Source organism: Macaca nemestrina, chromosome 2 (assembly GCF_043159975.1).
Source record: "Macaca nemestrina isolate mMacNem1 chromosome 2, mMacNem.hap1, whole genome shotgun sequence".
NCBI lineage: Eukaryota > Metazoa > Chordata > Mammalia > Primates > Cercopithecidae > Macaca > Macaca nemestrina.
Window position 1 is genome coordinate 193,302,926 of NC_092126.1, and position 20,511 is coordinate 193,323,436.

Genomic DNA, 20,511 nt, shown 5'->3' on the forward strand with positions numbered 1-20,511 from the left:
TTGAGATGGTTTCTTACCCATCTTTTTACTTATGCAGCTACCAATCTAAAACAGACCATTATAACTTCTTATCTAGACTAATCTTCCAAATTTCATTTAATCCTTATTAGATGCTGTATCTCTATTATTCTCTCTAAAATGCAGGCTGAATTAGTTTGTTTCCTTAAAAGTCTTCGAACACTCTCATGGTCTTCTCCACAACTTGTAATTTTTCTATCACACATACCTGGATTTTAGTGATATGACTTAACTTTTTTTCTCATCTCATCTTACACTTTTTCACTATGTATGCTTCCTAAGTCTTCTAAATTAATGTATTTATTTTACCTATTTTCGTCTACATTTTTATAAAGCCATTGATTGTTAAGCTGTGAGTCTTAAAACTGTAATACTCCTACCTTTTAAGCCAATTTTATTTACATATACTTTAAGCCAGTCTCAAAGATTATCTTCATTATCATGTATTTTCTCATCTGCCAAGACTGCTAAGACGTGTTTTTCCTTCTTTGCCTCACTTTCCAGTTTTCTATAGTCTTTATTGGTGCCTTATTTGTGTTATTGTCATATTCTGCTTCACAGAAACAGATGACATGGATTCAAATGTATGCTTTACATTTTTAAACTGTTTCCTCATGAGCAAATAACTTAGGACTTTGAGCTTAAGTTTCTTCGTTTGAGGAAATAACACAGGGATATTACATTATTTTGAAGATGAAAAAATACATGAAAACAATAAAATATTAGATCCCAACCCTCTTTTATCATTCATTTTTACCACTCTATTATTTAAAATCATGTTTTTCATAAAATATGCATTCTATTAATGCTTATCAAAGTAAATTGAACATGTCAAAACTTGTCTTGAATAACTGTCTTTAATCTCTGAAACTGCTAATGAAGAATTAACATATATAGCATTAGTCATGAGCTCCTTGGAAATTATTTATAGGGATTTTTCCATTCACAATAACCAACTAAAGTCTAGAAAATAAAGTGATGGGTTTGTGTTTGTGTTGTTTTTTTTTTTTTTTCATTTTTTTGAGATAGAAAATGGAGGCACTGTCCACAAAGAAGAGGCCAAGTTGTAGTGTCACCAAGAATCTACAGAAAGTGAAATGGAAGAAATAAAAGGAAGGGGAGGGGATATGAAACCAATTTTTGCTTTAAAACTTTTGTTTGGGCTGATTCTGAAAAGGAAAAAAAAAAATCACGGAAAAAAATACAATGCTCAGGATCTAAAATTACAAAACGAACACAAGGTTTTATTAGGTCCCATTTTTTCCCTTTGAGAGTCACAATTGAGAGATCAGCCTTCTAAGTAATAAAATATGTATATATTGAAAACAGAAACCACCCATAAGATGTGATAATCAACTCCTATTTCTTAATTTTCACAAACATTTGAAATACATTAAAATATTTCCTAACTAGCAATTACAAACTAAAAAACCTTTTTAAAATAAATCACATAGGCATTTTCATGTCAGTAGGAGCCTCTTGATGGCAACAAAGCTTTGTAATTCATAGGTGCCTGTTTTTATCCCACATTTTAGCATGGTTATCAGAAATGTTTCTAATTCTGTGTTAAGTACAAAAACTATTATATAATCAGTTTGTTACCTGAAGGGTGGATTATGGCTTTGCATTTTTGTGAAGTTTTAAACTCATGCTTCAAATGAAATATACATGCTTGATGGAAATAATACTCAGTTGCATTTGTTGTTTACCATTTCAGAAAATTGCAGAAACCACAGTGTTTTAAATCTGCCATGGAATGTGAAGGCACCTTGCCAGAGATTCAAGATGCTGTAAATGTAGGAGCAGGAAGAATGATGTGTCTAAAAATCCTGGACAGATTCCTGAGTATCTCATGACTGATAGGGTCAGTAGGCGGCTCTGAAACTCTACAAGCTACTGCAGGAAGTGTTCAATTTAGATGCAGGGAACCTCAAAGGTTTGGAAATCAGATATTGGAATGTGGGATGAATTTTTCCCCATAATATAATATTACAAGTAGTAGTAAGTTTCTTATGCTTTCCACTCCAGAGCTCAATGAAACCATATGTATGTATGTACATACACACACTTAGATGACAGAGATAGATAGATAGATAGACACACAGATACATAGATAGATAAATTTAGATAGATCAGCGACTAGCCTAGGATCAGCAGCTTTACATTATTCAAAATTCCTGCCAGGGATCCTCTGTTTTTGGTGAGGAAAGCATATAAAGAAGCCAGGTACTAGGTGCCCACTAAGTTTGGCATTTTAAAAAATCACAGAATTCTTTGTATGATCAAGTCTTTATACCCAATTACATAATTAACCTGTATAGGCATACTTGAAATGGTACCTCAGCTTAAGGAAGAGCAAACAGAGAAAATATCAACTTCTCTTTAAGAAGATCTTCATTAACAATAAAGAAGACCATAATGATGTCTGTCCATGAGCTTGATTGCTGGATCTCTTTAGCATTCAATAGTTTCCACTAGCCTTTCCTCCTGATGGAGTGGGACAGATATCTCTGTGAATTTCTGCATTTTCCAAATTTCACCCACATCTTGATCACCTTAATCTTTACTTCCTCCTTTTGCATCTTATTTACTAAATCTTCCCTTATTCCCAGATGCTTTCTCAGGATTCAGAGATTGATGCTATTCTTTTCTTTCATCATCTGCATCATCTTGGGGGAATTTTACTACTTTTAAGTAGTTTCACATTGCTGTATAGATGAATATATATGTATGCTTCTAGATGATCACATTTGAGGCCAAGCAGTTACGAAACCTCAGACTCATAAAGTTGTAATTTTACACACGGGCATTTTGCACTCCCAGTTTCATATTCTCTGTTCCAGGTAGGCATATAGTTTTACTCTTTACTATTTGAACACAATTATTTAGCCTCCCTCACATTCCTTGTCATAATCTCCATAAGGGCGGGAATTTTGTACTCTCTGCCTTCAAGTCTCCAGTGTCTAACACAGTATCTGATATTAGTGATTATTTAAAGAAGAAATATACACAAGGAAATATTTTTAAAAGATATTCATCCTATAAATTAGAGGTAGAACCCAAGGCTATGAAATTGTTAATAGGTAAAACATGTGTTCCATTTCTGATAAATTTGGATTTTGATTAAAATCAACAAGAAAAAAATAAGAAATTATAAAATTAAAAATATGTACTTTAAATTGCTATTCTTGGGCCGGGCGCGGTGGCTCAAGCCTGTAATCCCAGCACTTTGGGAGGCCGAGACGGGCGGATCACGAGGTCAGGAGATCGAGACCATCCTGGTTAACACGGTGAAACCCCGTCTCTACTAAAAAATACAAAAAATTAGCCGGGCGCGGTGGTGGGCGCCTGTAGTCCCAGCTACTCGGGAGGCTGAGGCAGGAGAATGGCGTGAACCCGGGAGGCGGAGCTTGCAGTGAGCGGAGATCCGGCCACTGTACTCCAGCCCGGGCGACAGAGCGAGACTCTGTCTCAAAAAAAAAAAAAAAAAAAAAAAAAAAAAAATTGCTATTCTTGGCTTGCATATGGCTAAAAAAGACTGTAAAGAGTATTCTGGTCATTAAAAATTGTAAAATCACAAGTTAAAAAAAAAGAATGAAAAATGTTACATTACCCATATAGCTTCAAAAGGCACAGCTCACATCCTTCCTGTTCAGGTATTCTTATCTGACCAGATTGTGCTCCAATACTTTACTCTTCTTAATAGGCTCACTGTTAACCTGTTTTGGGATCAGAGAATAGGCAATGGGAATAAATAGCAAGTCTTCAGCTTTGTAATGTTGCCCAAAAGACCTTAATCAACAACCATTGATTTTAAATCTAGGAGGAGGTCAGCCACAGTCATGTGCATTAATATTTATTAAAAGTTGTAGGTAAAATATAATAAAAATTAGATTTTCTATTTATCCACATTCAGATGGCAAGGAAATTAGGCTGTAGAAGCACCAGTAATTGATTCCAGCTATTTTCTTAACTTTAGCTTGGCAGGCTTCTGGTGCTGACTTGTGAGTGCATTCTGAGGTGATATTTACACAAATCAGACCTGAGAACAGGAGGACTCCAAAATTTTTATCATAAAATCTGAGTCAAGGGACAAGCACTTGTCTACACAACAGTAGGAAAGCAAACTAAACTTCCTGTAATCTGTGTTTCTTCTTCTTCTTCTTCTTCCATAGGGAATGTTGAACTCACAGAAGACTAGTAAGGGTTAAAAGAGGCAAGGTGATGTGACTCCACACATTTCAAAATCTTATATACCTCAAAAATGTAGAAGCCAACTGACAGCAAGCCAGTCAAAATCAACAAACGGTGATTTTATCTATTGAATTGAATGTTTACAAAATGATGTAGAAAGGAAAGAGGAAAGAAAAGAAGATTCAGTTTTTATATTTCAATTATTCTCTCCCATACTTTTAACATCTCGATACTGATGAAGCTGATTATTGCTGGGGTAGGGAGATAGAAGGTATAGGGCAAACAATGATATACAGAGAACTATAAGAATATCATTTCCTAAATAATCTCATAATGATGTTCCAAGGCCATTGAGGCCACACTGAAGCAACCTGCAAGGTCATGTATTAAAAAGTTCCGATCATTTCTATATTTTAGAGACTAGGCAGACATTCAAACTTCATCTCTGTCATCTGTATCTTTTGTCCACAGAGGTCACTTCAGGGGTCTATTCTCCCACAAAGCACAAAACAGTGGATACCTAGAGTACATAGTAGCACAGGAAAGTACAACAGAAAGGAGACAGCGTTTGTGTTGGGATAAAGTAGACTCACAATACCGTGTAGTTTCCCTTAATATTAACTTACATTTACATAGTAACTCATTCTTTTTCAAAGCATTTTCACATGTCATTAGAAATGCATAACAGTTATCTCCAAGTTGTATTTGCTAACAGATGTCATATTCATTATGCTAGTCTCCTTAACACATTGACAATCATATTTCAAGCAATCATTATCAGAGAGTATTCAGTGACCTTAAAGGAAATTGCAGATAAAAAAAGAAAGGATTTCAGGGCTGGGATAGAATAGGAATGGGTAACCTAGATTACCCTTAAGGTAACTTGAGAAATAGTAGACAGCAAATCCAGCTATAGTACATGACAAATATGTACAGATCAAGATCATCACCAATCAAAAGGGGTGCAGATTGAACATTTAAACCCAGATCTCTAGATAGATCAGCGTCAGTCATGTGTCTTTAAATAAGGGTGTTTATAACATTGACTAGCTAATTCACCACACCCATTTATTCTTTTACCTAGGTGCACAGACAGTAATCCTTGAATTATTACGAGGTTGTATTGACTGTGAAGCACAAATACTATTTTTTGTAGTGTTATGTGAACAAGAAATAAATTTCTAACATGTTTCAGCCACTATGCACTTTTCATCCATCTTCAAGAGTAGCTGAATAAGCTCAGCTTCTATCACAGCCCAACTGCATAAAGTCATCTAAAGGTCAATCAGTTCAATCAGTGTGTCTCAGGCTCTGTAGGCCCGTTTCTAGAGAATGACTGGAAAATTATGTGATTTATTGTTTGTTTATTTTTGCCACTGTTGGCTTCATTTCAATGGCTTCTGTCCCCTTAAATCTCTTGAAATTAAGAGAAGACTTTACCTTCCCCAGTTTAATTTCTAGTGTGCTCTAGGACAAGGTTTACACATAACTCTTAATCTCTGGCGTTTGCTGCTACTGGATACTTTGTACAACGGTTTTTACCCAATTTAGATCTGAGGCCTGGACCCAACCAAGCATTGGCCCTTTCACTGTTGAGCGCCCCAACCGTTTTTGCCCCACAAAGATGTTGTAGATTATGCTTCTAATAAGTCAGAACAAAAATGTAATTCTTCATTGATGAGTCGCTAGGCAGTAGGATAGTGATAGCCACAATTTAGTACTCAGAATTGTGAAAGCTGAAGTCCAACCCCTGCGGAGACAGAAAAAGGAAGAATTAATAATGTGTCAGTACTCAGGTCAAAACACCTGGAATTTAGAAGTTAAGAAAGAAAAATATACTGACAATAACATGGTATAAACACCATTGCATATGAAAATATTATTTATAACATTATGAACACATTTTTTTATATATATATATTTTTCTTTTGAGACGGAGTCTCAGTCTGTCACCCAGGCTGGAGTGAGTGGCGCGATCTCGGCTCACTGCAAGCTCCGCCTCCTGGGTTCCCACCATTCTCCTGCCTCAGCCTCCCGAGGAGCTGGGACCACAGGCGCCGCCACCGTGCCGGGGTAATTTTTGGTGTTTTTGGTAGAGACGGGGTTTCACCGTGTTAGCCTGGATGGTCTCGATTTCCTGACCTCGTGACCTGCCCACCTCGGCCTCCCAAAGTGCTGGGATTACAGGCGTGAGTCACCGAGCCTGGCTTACTCATAATATTTTAAAATCATAGTATGTGTATATGTTTTTCTGTTTCTTTGTTTATTTATTACGAGAAGTTAGTAGTTTAGAACTAAACACCGTGCTAAGACTACTTCGAGACTTTGTAATGGGTAATGTAAGTCTGTGAAAGCCTTGGTCATAAATTAGTAAATAATTGAGAGGAACTGATTTCACAGATTCGGAGAACAGATTCTGTAGGTGAAAAGGGCTTGGAAAAATAGGCTGACAATAATTTGGGCTAAAAAGCCATTCAAGAAATGAATGTCTGTTTAAACAACCAAATCCAAGGTCCATAGTGTCACAGTTATCATCTACAGCAAGTGAGTTGGATGAGCTGGAAGAAGAAAAATTCTATTTTAAAACTAAATACATTTATCAACATTTATGTTTAAGTTTATTGTGTACTGCCAGGCACTTTGGATATCTTCACTGCATTGTACAGATTCATGAAGCAAAGTGCTCTTCGTTGACTTTTTAAATACTAACTTAAGGGTTCATGCCAAGTTCTCTCTTATCACTCTTTTCTCATTCAATAACCCTCCAGGGAAGAAGACTGCAAGACTTCAGACTTCATTTCAAATAACACATAGACAACTCTCATCTTCACATTTATTTTCATTTAAATACCAATTTCACAAGGTTTTAATTTTCCTGACTCTGCTTAGCACATTTAAATGCAGATATAAAGTAATGAAATTACCATAGTCCCAATCTGTGTTATTAACATACAATATTTATTGAGACTCATTAAAAGAGTTGCATTTCTATAGTGACCTTGTTCTTTTATGTTTCCTTATTCTAAATTATTATTTTCAATAATTTCCCTTTATTGTTACTGCCTCAGAATTTAAACAGAAAACCAATATTTGGTTTAATATTTAGAAATATATTTATTTAACATAATTGCATATAAATATGTATTTTAAATATATTTAAAAGTATATGTAATACTCATGTGAAAGCATACCAAATGTGAAATGTATTTGTTAACACTAGCTCCTAAGTGTTATGTTTTAATATATTTTCAATTACACTTTTGAAATTGCCATTGGAAAAAAAATGCAATGAATCGAAAATGCTCAACTAAAACGATTATAACAAACTGGCCAAGAATGTTGTACAACACTTCAGCAAAAAATTGAACTTCTGCATGCAAACTATGATAGTCTGTATTTCAAGTTATTAATGAATGCACTGATATGCTCACAGAAAACATTAAATAATTGATATTGAACAAAGACATTTTAGCAAAACTGGAAAGCAGAAATTTCTAAATTAGGCCACAGTCATTAAAGCTAATACACAGCACTGTATAATTATTGCTTATCAGTGTTATGATCTATTACCTTCAATATCTCCCCAACAAAAGACGGACTTCTGTACTATATTCTCTGTGTGTGTGTGTGTGTGTGTGTGTGTATAAACAAAATAAATACATTCTAATGGAATATATTTTTTAAAAAATATGGAAGACTGTAAACTTCATCATACACAAATTCACTTTTCAATAAAAAGAAAATAGCATTTCTGTGTTCCCATAGGTTTTCCTAGATCTTTTCCTGTACACGTATACATAGATCATATGAACTCTTACATGTTTGTATGTATGCACACATTATTTAGTGTAATCATGCTATATGTCTTGTTCTGTGATGCAGTCTATTTTTACCTAGCAATACATTACACATAAAATTATCTATACATATTCTTTTGAGGGTTTTATTATTCCATATTTCTTTATCCAATAATTTACTCATTCTTTCATTAATTGCTATGTGGTTTATTCCTGTGTTTCAATATGCCCATCATGCTGCAATGAATGTTGTTAAAGGTATTTTCTGCAATTCTATGAGTATTTTTGTAAGACAAAGTTACTCAATGTATTGATGGATTGAGTAATATACACTTTTGTTTTGCTCTTTATCTTACTTCCTAATCACTGAAACTTACAACCTTCTTTGAACTCTGACTATGTACGTCCTCCAGGTATTATTTTTTTTCCATACAAACAATAGGAAAATGTGCTATATATGTATTGTTTTTGAAATTCTCACTGGGCTTCAGTTTCTCAACCCTAAAAGGAGTGACTAAAATGGCCACCTAAACATTCCTTTCACTACTGGTATCTTAGCCACCTAGACACAAAAATTACATTCTGGTAAGGGAAATGATTTAAGTAACTGTCAGTGAAGTATAATATCTTGGTGGTCAAGGAAGATTTACTTTTAAAAATGTATAGCAATCATATACTCAAATGGAAAGCCAATGTAAATTTGTGATCTTAAAAATAATTTTCCAGCTCTGTAACTAAATGTGGTCTACCAGCAGTGGTGCCTCACTGAAGCCTGCCAGCCAAAGACCACCTCCATTTTCATGTCTAATACTTTCTTCAAGGAAACCAGAAACACTTAAGGTATAACAATATCAGCAACAATGACAATAATAAAAAATATCTAGTTGGGAGAACTTGAAGTGAAGCAGGCTCAGAAATGCTGCCCTTGTCTCCTTTGGAGAATAAATTCTACTAGAGGCCACTTGGTAGGATGCACTGATTAGGGAAGGAAATTGCACTTGAGGATAAACTCAGGCCCTGAGGGGTTCCTCAAAGTGTTGTTAGAAATTTGCACAAAGATACAAGATGAGCAGTTGCAAAGAAGACAGTGAACTTGAGGACAAAGAAATTAGTTTAGGAACTGGGTGCATCCATAAAGTTCTCTTCCAGCATTACTTACATTCTTGAGGTTTTGGTTTAGATTAGATGAAAATCTATATAAAGAATGTAATTTAAAATGTCTTTACTTCATTTGTGACAATACTTTCTTTTTCATTAATAAAGTATGGCACATCAATATGGCACATCAATACCTGCAGCATATGGATGCTGTGAATGACAGTAATGGGCAATCTAGAAAAGATAGCCTGCCCTATAAAAAGCCCCAGGAAATGCATTTTGGAAGCCCTTTTAGAAGTCGCAGAGGTGTATCTCTTGTGAAGTTCGGCTCATGAGTTGAAGAGGACAAAGTAAAACATTGCCTAAGGAAGAATAGAGAACAAATGGAAGACAGAGCAACAATGTCAACAGATCTGATTTGGGAATGGTCACCTAGTTTCTCAATTATACTAGAAATTGGCTTTAATAGGGGGTGTTCTAAATGATGCTCTGCGTCAAAAGATATTTGTAATTAAGTTTTCGTGTAGCTATATATACATAAAATGTATTGAAATAGAATTATGAACACTTACATACCCATTATCCTATGAGTCTGGCACTGTTATATATAGAAGTTCTTGTTTCTTGAACCTTATATTTTAAAGGGGGGAAGGGAATACCTAAAAATGGTAAACCAATGGGCGCTCAAGGTAATTTCAGAAAATGGTAAGCAACTGTGAGGAAAATAAACGGGACAAGGTGAGAGAAAAAGATGCAAGCAGTGGAACAAGGTTGCTTAGACTGGAGTATGGAAAAAAAAATTTGAAGAGAGTGAAATTTGAGTGGAGACATGAAAAGAGAGAAGAACCATAGAAAGACCAAAAAAGGATTTCTTCAGGGAGAGGAAACAAATACTCCAAGTGCCTTAAACTGGACCTGATTTAGCCTGTTCAAAAAGACAAGAGGAAATAACTGTGGCTCTAGGGCAATAAAAAATAGAGATATAAAATGAGGGCAGAGCAGTTGGACAGTTAATTAATCATGCAGAGGAGTGGTTTTTGAACTTGAGCAAAACTGGAGAGTGTTACAGAAACAGATTGTACTTTTAACAAGTTCCTAGATGATACTGATGCTTCTAATCTGGATGTTCACCTGTTGAACAATGTTGTGGGGCTTTAAACACAAAGCAAACTTTGGAATTTATTTTATTGTTTCTGAGTGTAATTGAAAGTAATAGGTGATTTCAACAAGTAGAATCTGAATAAAGAATGGATTGGAAGAAGGGAGTAGAGTTTGAAAGCAAAGTGTACTCTCATCCTATTTTACCTTTTGTGTATTTGTTTTTTATTTTATTTTCAGTATAAATATATTTATTTTTCATGGGATTATTTTTAAATTTTAGACTCAGGGGATACATGCTGCATGTTTATTGCGTGGGTATGTTGTATGATGCTGTGGTTTGGGTTTCTCATGATCCTGTTGCCCAAGTAGTGAACATAGATAGTGCCTGATAGTTTTGGATCTCCATTGTGTCTCCTGTAAAAAGCATATTGTTAGACACTGTTTATTTTTTTAAAAAAAAAGTTTAACAACTTCTGTCTTCTGATTGAATTATTTCATCAGAACAATATGGATGCCCTGGTATCATTGATATGATTGGATTTATGTCTCTGCTGTCATAGTTTTTCATCTATATATTCCATTACTAATTTTTTCCTCTGTTTCGTCTTTACTAATTTATTTTTATGAAGTATATATTTTCCTACTATGACATTTTAACTCATTTAATAATTTTAACTATTTTTAGTTACTTTCTTGGGGGTTGCTTTAGGACTTAGAAATCATATTATATTAAATTAGGTGACAGAGACTGTTATAGAAAATAATGCTTCAAAATATGAGCAGTTTAACACAATATTTTTTAAAATCGTATATGACTCAATATGGATGTTTGCCTGTCACCTTTTAAGACAGTGATTCAGAGACTTAGTTTCTTCCATCTCTTGACTCCTCCATCTCTTGAACTTCACAATCATTTGTTTTTAGCCAGTGGGTGAACAAAGATAGGTTACGGAAGTCATTTGCTTCTAAGCCAGCTGGGACAGAAGTAACATTGTTCGTTTCAACACATCTCCCATTGGCAAGAGATTGTCTCATCACTCCCCTCTGTGCTGATGCCAGGAGTTTCAAAATGTAACACCTAGCTGGGTAGCTAATGCAACAACTGTGCACAGTGGAAAGGAAGCCTAAATATTTGGTGGACTGCAAGTTGTTTCTGTCATATAAGACATATTTTAGGAGATGATTTTAATACTCTTGGCTAGAGAATTTAATGACTTAAGCTAACAGTGTAGTAGAAGAGGTAGAGGAAAGGATAGATTTATAATATTATAAAGATAAAATGAATAGATCTGATAAAGAAATGTGAGCTATACTATAGATGGTAACATTATTTACTGATATGCAAAAAAAAATTAAAAATAAACAAATGAAAAGGTGGGTTGAGGAGTAAAGAATAAATTAATTTTTGACCCATTAATTTTGAGGTGATTTTTAGATGTCCAAATGAAAATATAAAGCATATATATTAATACTTTTATATATAAACATAGAAAGTATTAAAATACGTATCTAGAGATCAGTAAAGGTCTGGATATATTCACTTAGAAGATATTGGCATGGAGCTAATATTTAAAGCCACAGACAAGATTTTCTAGGGAAAATGAGCAGATAAAAAAAAGAGAAGTCAGCCTGATACCCAGGAGCTTACTGATATTTTGGAGGACAAAAAAGAAGGTAGGCCAGGCATGGTGGCTCACGCCTGTAATCCCACAATTTTGGGAGGCTGAGGCGAGTGGATCATTTGAGGTCAGGAGTTTGAGACCAGCCTGGCCAACATGGTGAAACCAAGTCTCTACTAAAAATACAAAAATTAGCCAGGAATGGTGGTGTGTGGCTGTAATCCCAGCTACTCAGGAGACTGAGGCAGGAGAATTGCTTGAACTCAGGAGACAGAGGTTGCTGTGAGCCGAGATCGGGTCACTGCACTCCAGCCTAGGCAACAGAGTGAGACGCCGTCTCAAAAAAAAAAAAAGAAAAAAAACAAACAAGTAAAGACGTTCAAAGAAACTAAAAAGGAGCTGCCTTTATTGGAAAGGTAAGACTTTAAACATGTGCTGTCATGGAACCCAAGAGAAGGTATTGTTTCAAGAAGGAAAGAATAGTCCATTGTGCTCAATGTTTCTGACATTTCAAATAAGATAAAGAAATCTTACCAAGGTCATTTGACAAGAACATTGTTATCTCCTACCGTTTTCCTTGATCCAGATGTTGTGATTGTTTTAATGAATAGTATATGGAGGAAGTAATGCTATATGACTTCCAAGGATAAGTCACAATAGGAAATACGCTTTCTTCCTTGTTCTCTTTCTCAAGACTCTTACTTTTGAAACTCATCAGCATTATGTGAGGAATGTAAAACTATCCCATATGCTAAAACCACATGAAGAAGAGCATGTGAAGAGAAACAAGGTTCCCAGCTGATAGTCGTTATCGATTGCTAGATATGTAAGTGAACAAGCCTTCAGATGATTCTAGTCCATGAAGGAGTGACAAACCATCCCTGCATTACTTTTTCCAAAATCATGACCCTCAGGATCTGTGAACATAATTTGTTATGATTTGAATACATCTTCTCCGAAATTATGCGTTGAAATTTAATAACCAATGTGATAGTTTTAAGAAGTATGACTTTAGGAGAAGGTAATGCATCCCCCTTTTTGTTCTTCTACTTTCTGGCACATAAAGACACAGTAACAAGGTTCCATTTGGGAAGCAGAAAGGGTCAGCATTCACCAGACACAGAAACTGCCAGTGACTTGATCTGGACTTCCTCCCCAGCTTCCACAGCTTTTTACATACTTACAAATCCAGTCTCATGCATTTTGTTACAGCAGCACAGATGGACTAAAATGTAGCTGTTTTCCTCCGTTTCATTTTGGGTTACTATATTATGCAGCCATAGCAACCAGAATATAAACCTCAGATTCAAGGACTAACCAAGAGGTAATAAATGTGGCTAGGAAAAGGGGATAAAAAGATGTTGGTAAGTATGGGTAGGAGGTAAAGGATGAAGGCTTTTGAATATCTTTGTAAGGACTTTGAAATTTACTCTGAGTAAGATGGGAGCTTTTGCAGGATTCTGAGCAGAGAAGTAACATGATTTGACTTATATCAATATATATATTTGCTTTTTCTTGAAATCACAAATTCTTCACATTTTTTGTGTTCTTCATTAAAAGCAAACACAACTCTGTTGCAGTTACTTCTTGCTTGGTCTTAAACTTCTACCTCCATTTTCTTGGAAATGTAACGTTAGGTTAATAGCAAAGTAATCATAAAATACGGTAGACAACTCTATATTCTTTTCAGTTTTATTTTCTTCTTTAGAGAAAGTTATTTACAAAAAACTATTAAGGAAGACATTCACCTAGATGACATTCCTATTTATCTCTGCTTCCTAATTATGCCAAAGAATAATTCTTTTTGAGTAGAGAATACTTTGGCTGTATTGCAGATTCTCATCTAAATTAAATGCTCAAAAAGGGGAAAAAATCTTTTGTAATCTCATAAGACTGTTAAACTGCAGCTGAAATGTTTGGCTTCAACTCTGCTTGGTTGAGGCAAGAGAATCACTTGAACCCGGGAGGCGGAGGTTGCAGTGAGCCGAGATCGCGCCACTGCACTCCAGTCTGGGGAACAGAGTTGGACTCCATCTCAAAAAAAAAAACAAAAACCAAAAAACAAAAAAACCTGAAAGTATCAGGAGCATGCTACTCAGAAATATCATTTAGAAATATTTATAGTTTGTGATATAGTTATTTTCAGGGTGATATCTTTATTTCTTCTGACAAATAGTACATAATTATATTAGCAGTGTTGCTAAAGACTTTTTGCTACCAGGCATATTATTTTTCAGAGATGAGAAAATTTAAGATTGCCATAACTGCAAATATTGAGTGCAGTAATATTCTCTAGATTACTGGTGTTTTAGTTCTCTATGAAACTTGTAAAATGAAAGATAGGAGTCCCACTCTAATTAAACGGTGAGGAACCGCATTAGCAATCCCATAGAACGCATACTTCTCATAATGTATAAATATATGTTCAATGAAGGGCGAAGATTTCAACACGGTATAGTGTTCCTATGATATCTGAAAGTATTTAGGTTTGCAAGAATTAAATCACATGCTTAATAGAATTTGAATTCCAGTCAACCATTTTTTCCTCTTGACAACAAATTTTATGATATCATGAAATTAAAACATTCCCTAAAATATGTTAGATAAATAAGTACATTTTGTAAGCACATGAGCGTGTTTATTATTTAAATACACATCTATATTTCTAAATGGCAGAATTATTTTCAATGCCACAAATTATTTGGATGTTTATTTAGTAAGGCTATCAATGTTGCTTCAAATTATTTTAATTCCCTCAGAATACAAAGTACATAATTATTTTCACAATGCATTTTCATTCGATATGTATGTCAAATCGTAGAGTCATTCCTAGATGAAATAGATTTTTCACAGCTACAGGTTTAATTAACGCAGTTCAGAAAATGAATCCAAAACTTACTGTTTCCATCTCTAAACTGCACCATGAAAACACTAGAAATTGAGTCTGACTCATGTTTACCTCTTGTTACCAATGAGCTTTGATTGTTAGAGTTGTTATATCAAACCAATATTACGGCAAACATCAGATAATATGTATAACTCAGGTCTTCTCATCAGATAAAAGGCAACACGGTCAGAAATAAATTCAATTATTTATTTCTCCTGTAGGCATAGATAATTTTATTGTCTAATATATATACTTTTCCTTTGTGGTTTCATGTGACTCTAGAAACTGCCAGGTGAAACCTGTGTTCTGATATTTTTTTGCTAATGCTCATTATTGAAATTCACCATTGGGTAAGCTGTTCTGAGGTAATTACATTCTCTATGTATCAGGACTGCAGATTCTAAATGAAATAATCCCTTGCAGTCAAATCTATTTCTTAACACGGGCGAAGTTAATTTCAGCAATGACCTTGAAGAACTAGGGAAAATTATTTTATTACAATATATTGATTTATCTAAAAAAAATGGCACTGGACTAGCTGAGAGAGATTTGAACCATTTAAAGATGTGACTAAGGATTTTTATAAAGGTTAAAGAGTTGAGTCATAATCGAATGCAACAAGAATAATATAGAGGACTTCCTCTATGGTCAGACGTGAGAGAATTTACTTTTCTGCCTTTCACAGTTTATGAAGAAACTAAACTTATTGATGTAAAGTTACTAAAAACAACTTTTTCTATACAGTGGTTATCTACCTGATTTTATGAAAACAACTGTTCTGTCTTCTTTTCCTCCAAACAGGTTTTACTGAATTTTACTTTTTATCTATATAGTTTGGATTGTTTTCCAATCAGTGATACCTTTCTTTTCCTTTATTGTAAACAGTAATTCTTGAGAGAGAGAGATACTCTTAAGTCAAATAGAACTAACAGAATGTGATATACATCTTTTCATTTCCCAGTTAAATCTAGTTCTTTTTATTTTTAGGTCATGTAACGACTACCTTGAAATATGTATACTTGATGCACATTTTAATATGTGTAAAATGTACATTGTGTGTGTGCATAGTTACATTCCAATACTCTGTCATGCTTTACAAAATGATACAGATATTATACAACTGTGCATGACATATTATCTGATGATATGAGCAGCAGATGAGGGAAAGCATGGTGCCACCATAAGAAGGATAAAAATAATTTCTACCAGAAATGAGAAAGAAACGAATTCAAGAGAAACAAAACAGTAAGAGGTAAAAATTTTACTTAGTTGCTGTGCTCAGTGAGGAATTGATCTTTTACTCTAGGACTGCATTCCCAGAATGATTACTTTCTCTTGCATTAAGTATATATTTAACACATTTCCTTTAAATTGTTGATTTTCCTTATCCAGCTCCATTCCTGAAAAGTCACAGATGATAATAATAATAGTGTAGCTCCGTGAATCCACTGAGTGTAATTTGATTAGTTCCAAACAGAACCTTTATTCATTATCTCCTATTTTATGTTAGGAGACATAACATGTGTATTGAAGGTTTTACCCCCTGACTGTTTTAGCTATCTAACACATGATGTTCAGAATCTTGAGACTGTGAGGATAGGGTCTTTTACCATGGATAAATTTATATTGAAGAATAAAGAACAGGAGATATGAAAAATATCAGGAAGAAAGCAAAGGAAAATAGAGGTGATGAGGAGGAAAAGATTGCTGTACCTCTTTGTTGAAAGTAGCTTAGGTAGACAATTGGTGAGAAAAAGAAGAGAGAGTACTTTAGGTGTGGATTTACTATAACTGTTAATTGGCAATAGAAAGACAGAAGGAAAATGTATGAGAAGAGAGAAGACAAGAGAAAGGAGAATGATAATGGAGTAGGATGTTTTGCACCATCATGACTGCTTTGGAGAAAGGGGCTGCAAAGGCAGGAAAATAATTTAGTTCAAAAAGAATGGAGGATTATTTTTTAATTTTAATTTTAAGTTTTGGGGATACAAGTAGTTTTTGGTTACATGAATAAGTTCTTTAGTGGTGATTTGAGAGAATTTGGTGCACCTACCATTCAAACAGTATACACTATACCCAAGATGTAGTGTTTATTTATTTATTTGTTTATTTATTTATTTTTATCTCTTATGACCCTCTCTCCCTTCCCTCCGAGTCCCCAACGTCCATAATATTATTCTTATGCTTTTGCATTCTCATAGCCTAGCTCCAATTAAGAGGTGAGAACATACGATGCTTAGTTTCCCATTCCTGAGTTATTTCACTTAGAATAATGGTCTCCATCCAAGTTGTTGCAAAAGACATTATTCCATTCCTTTCCGTGGCTGAGTAGTATTCTATGGTATATATGTGCCACATCTTCTTCATTCAGTCATTGGTGGATGAGCACTTACGTTGATTCCATATATTTGTAATTGCAAATTGTACTGCTATTAACGTATGTGTGCATGAATCTTTTTCATATAACGACTTCTTTCTTTGGGTGGATATCCAGTAGTGGGATTGTTGGATAAAATGGTAGCTCTACTTTTCGTTCTTTAAGGAATCTCCATAATGTTTTCAATAGTGGTTGTACTAAGTTACATTCCCAACAACAGTGTAAAAGTGCTCCCTTTTCACCACATCCGCACCATCATCAATTGTTTTTGACTTTTTAATTATGGTCAGAATGAAGGATTCTTGAAGAGGAGAAGTGAAGAGAACAAAGTTCTTTTCAATTAAGGAAGCATTACAGTTATTACAAAAAAAAATAGTTTCCTTAGAACTGCTCTTTGCTTAAAGTAGTAATCAGAATGAGTATGTCCATCCATAATAACAAAAATATTTAGTTCTCTTATAGATTATAAACTCCTTGAGGGCAAGAACCTGAATTAACCTTTCAATTGGCTTAGGGTGCACTTATATTCACATTGTAAGAGTTTGGGTAGCATGAGATATTTGTTATAACCTAGGTTTTGTAACTTAATTTGTAGTAGAAGAAGAGGTCTGACGGCTGTAAATAAAGAATAAATATACATAAAAGACTTCTTTATTAAAACAAGAGAGCACTGTTTATGTCTCCATGTAGCTTATTGAATGCATTTTGTCACTTTCATATTGTATCTTTTGTACAATCTTGATTGTGAAAATGCCTATCCATCAGTCCGTGTGAAATAGTAATGTGCGACCCAATTCTGCCCACCGTTCATTGAAAATGCAAAAGGAACAACTGTGGTGTTTTCATTTAAGAAGAACTTAAATTTGGTCATGCTTACAAGCAGAATAAAGCACTCTACTTTGAAATCTAGAAGTTTGGGGGAAAACTGCATTTATTCAAGTGGTAGGTATACAGTTATTTGTGTAAAAACCTTGGTATGTGTGGTTAAACAACTGTAATAACCATAAGACTCTGCAAGCTGCTGAACGGTAGTCATTTGTACAGGTCACAGGCCAATGGGTATTCAAATAACTTCAAGCAGGAAAAAACCATACCATGGCATCCAGGAAGAAAACTGACATGACTAATAATCAGGTTTAAACCGTGAAAAGCAGTACGGAGGCATGACTGAGCATGAGGACAATATGTTTTGACCCGTACATGTTGAGAGAGTGGGTGGAGGTGGCGGGGAGGGATAGAGAGATTGTTTATTGCGTCTAGAATCCTACAATCCAAGCAAGAAGGGACTCTTGCTTTCAATAAGCCTATTTCCTCTCAGTGCAGAAAAGCCTTCTACACAAATATCCAATATTGATAGTTCCATTATTGGAGAGCTTTTCTGACTTTAACTTAAAAGCCATGCCTGCATAAGTCTTCACTTTAGTTATGTCTTCCAATGGTTCATTAATAAAATGACTTTCTTGTCCAAATAGCAGAAATGTATAATTTTGATAAGAGTATTCATGTTTCACTAATCCATCTCTTTTCCCAGCAAATTACACATAATATTATATTACATTGTTTTCCATAGGATTTAGTATGCTTTATTTTTATTTGTTTTTTCTTATGATAAAATTCCTTCTAGGAACCATTCTTGTTTTTAGGCTTTAAATTTTTACTTCTAGAGAAGGTTTAGGTATTGCTCTTCAAGTGAATATTATTCTGAGCACATTGTCCATTGGTGGAATCACTTTCTAACATCATGTTAGCAAATAGCGTAATGAAAAAGCAGCATAGTTTTCAGTTTTTCACTGTGGGCTTTTGGTAGTTTTAATTTGAATTTACAGAATATCAGATTCTTAAATTCAAGTTTAAGTACAAAGGTACATAACCTTTGTATTTTCTGCACTCTATTATATAGACATAATAATCATATCTCTTTTCCCATTGCTGGATTTGTTGCTAAGACTACTATAGCAAAAGACAGATTAACAAGAGACAGTCATACACATTTATTTAAGATAAGTTTTGCACAGCATGAGAGGCTTCAGATATAAAAACCCAAAGAAACAGAGAAACTTGTGATTGTTATGGACAGTTGTACTGGGCGACAAAAGGGTATGATTGAATGGTGACATACTGGGAGAAACTTAGCAAGGCCTGTTCGGGTTCTTCTTGGCATCTTTTGTGTCTTCCTTCCTTTCTTCCAAGTATAGGAGCACCCATTTGGGAATGAGGGTCCTATGACCTACTTTAGAGGCTGGTCAGATAACTTTTTTATGGCTTGCTTTGGCGAGAATGCCGACAAAATATCTGAGAGACCTTCCTGTTTTTACTGTTTTCTCAAATGCCCAGGTGCTGTATGTTGGCATACCGTGTCCTGAATCCCATCAATATATTTACATATGTGTATACATTTATCTATATTTGTTTTATTCTTTAATGTTCACACCAATAATTATCTGTGCATATATTGATATATTCATGTATATTATCCATTTGACTGTTTCATAAAATGAAATGACAATTTAAAAACTTTTCAGGAAAATAATAAATTTGTAAGCATAATGTATGCCTGTATGGTATCCACAAAATATTTGAATAGTGTGTTTATACTTTTGTAACAAAGAAAAGAAACTTTGTTTAACATGTGAGTCAGAGAAACTCTGATAAACTAGGGAAAATAGATATTCAAAAGACAGTTGGCCTAGATTAATTATTTTGTACCATTCTGTTAAAAGGTTGCCTTGAATGACTTCACTTAATCATCATGTCACTTACTGCTGTGTGACCTTGGACAAGTTTCTTAACCTCTTCTCATCTCAGTCTTGGCTCTCAAATTAGGGAGCTATGTTTGAGAAACTCACTGTCTTCCACTATCCCCAAAGCATGTGCAGTTTACAGTCTGAAAATTCTTACGTGAAAAACTTATCAAATGGTAATATATTTAATATATACTTAGCATTCCACAAACACATATAAATGCCTATTTAGTAATCATAAAACATTTCCATGATAAATATTATATTTATCTTTCTAAAATTTTATTACAAAAGACATGGTCAGAAAAATAAAAATATGATTCAAGATGCAATAAAAAGAAGAGATGAATGAAGAAAACATTAGCAAACCTTGGCTTATAAAATGTTTAGATATCTTCATCTTAACCTCAGCATGTATTTTAAAATGACAACACTTTAATAAAAGAAAACTGAAAACTTTAAAAAGACATATAATTTATATTTATTTAATATAATACCTGGATTACATTTATGTTATACTGCCTCTAAATTACATCTAACATATTGATGACCAATAGATGCTCAATAATTTCTTGAAAAAATTATGTACATTATACTGGAACTTTTACTTGTACCTGTGCTACCAATTAGAAAGCAATATAGTATGGTGGTTAATAGTATGGATTTGAGGGCCACATTA

At 34.3% G+C, this 20,511-nt stretch overlaps 1 long non-coding RNA gene across 4 annotated transcripts in view; it reads left to right on the forward strand.

Moving 5' to 3' along the window:
• The window catches only part of LOC105485512 (uncharacterized), a 175,769-nt gene that overhangs the window by 30,258 nt on the left and 125,000 nt on the right, over window positions 1-20,511 (forward strand). Inside the window, exon 3 of one of the 4 annotated variants that reach the window (XR_989611.2) lies at window positions 1,736-2,040. The exons of the other annotated variants lie outside the window; for them this stretch is intronic. This is a non-coding gene — a long non-coding RNA (uncharacterized lncRNA). Of the gene's footprint in view, window positions 1-1,735; window positions 2,041-20,511 lie in introns of those variants that run through there. 4 annotated transcript variants of the gene reach the window in all.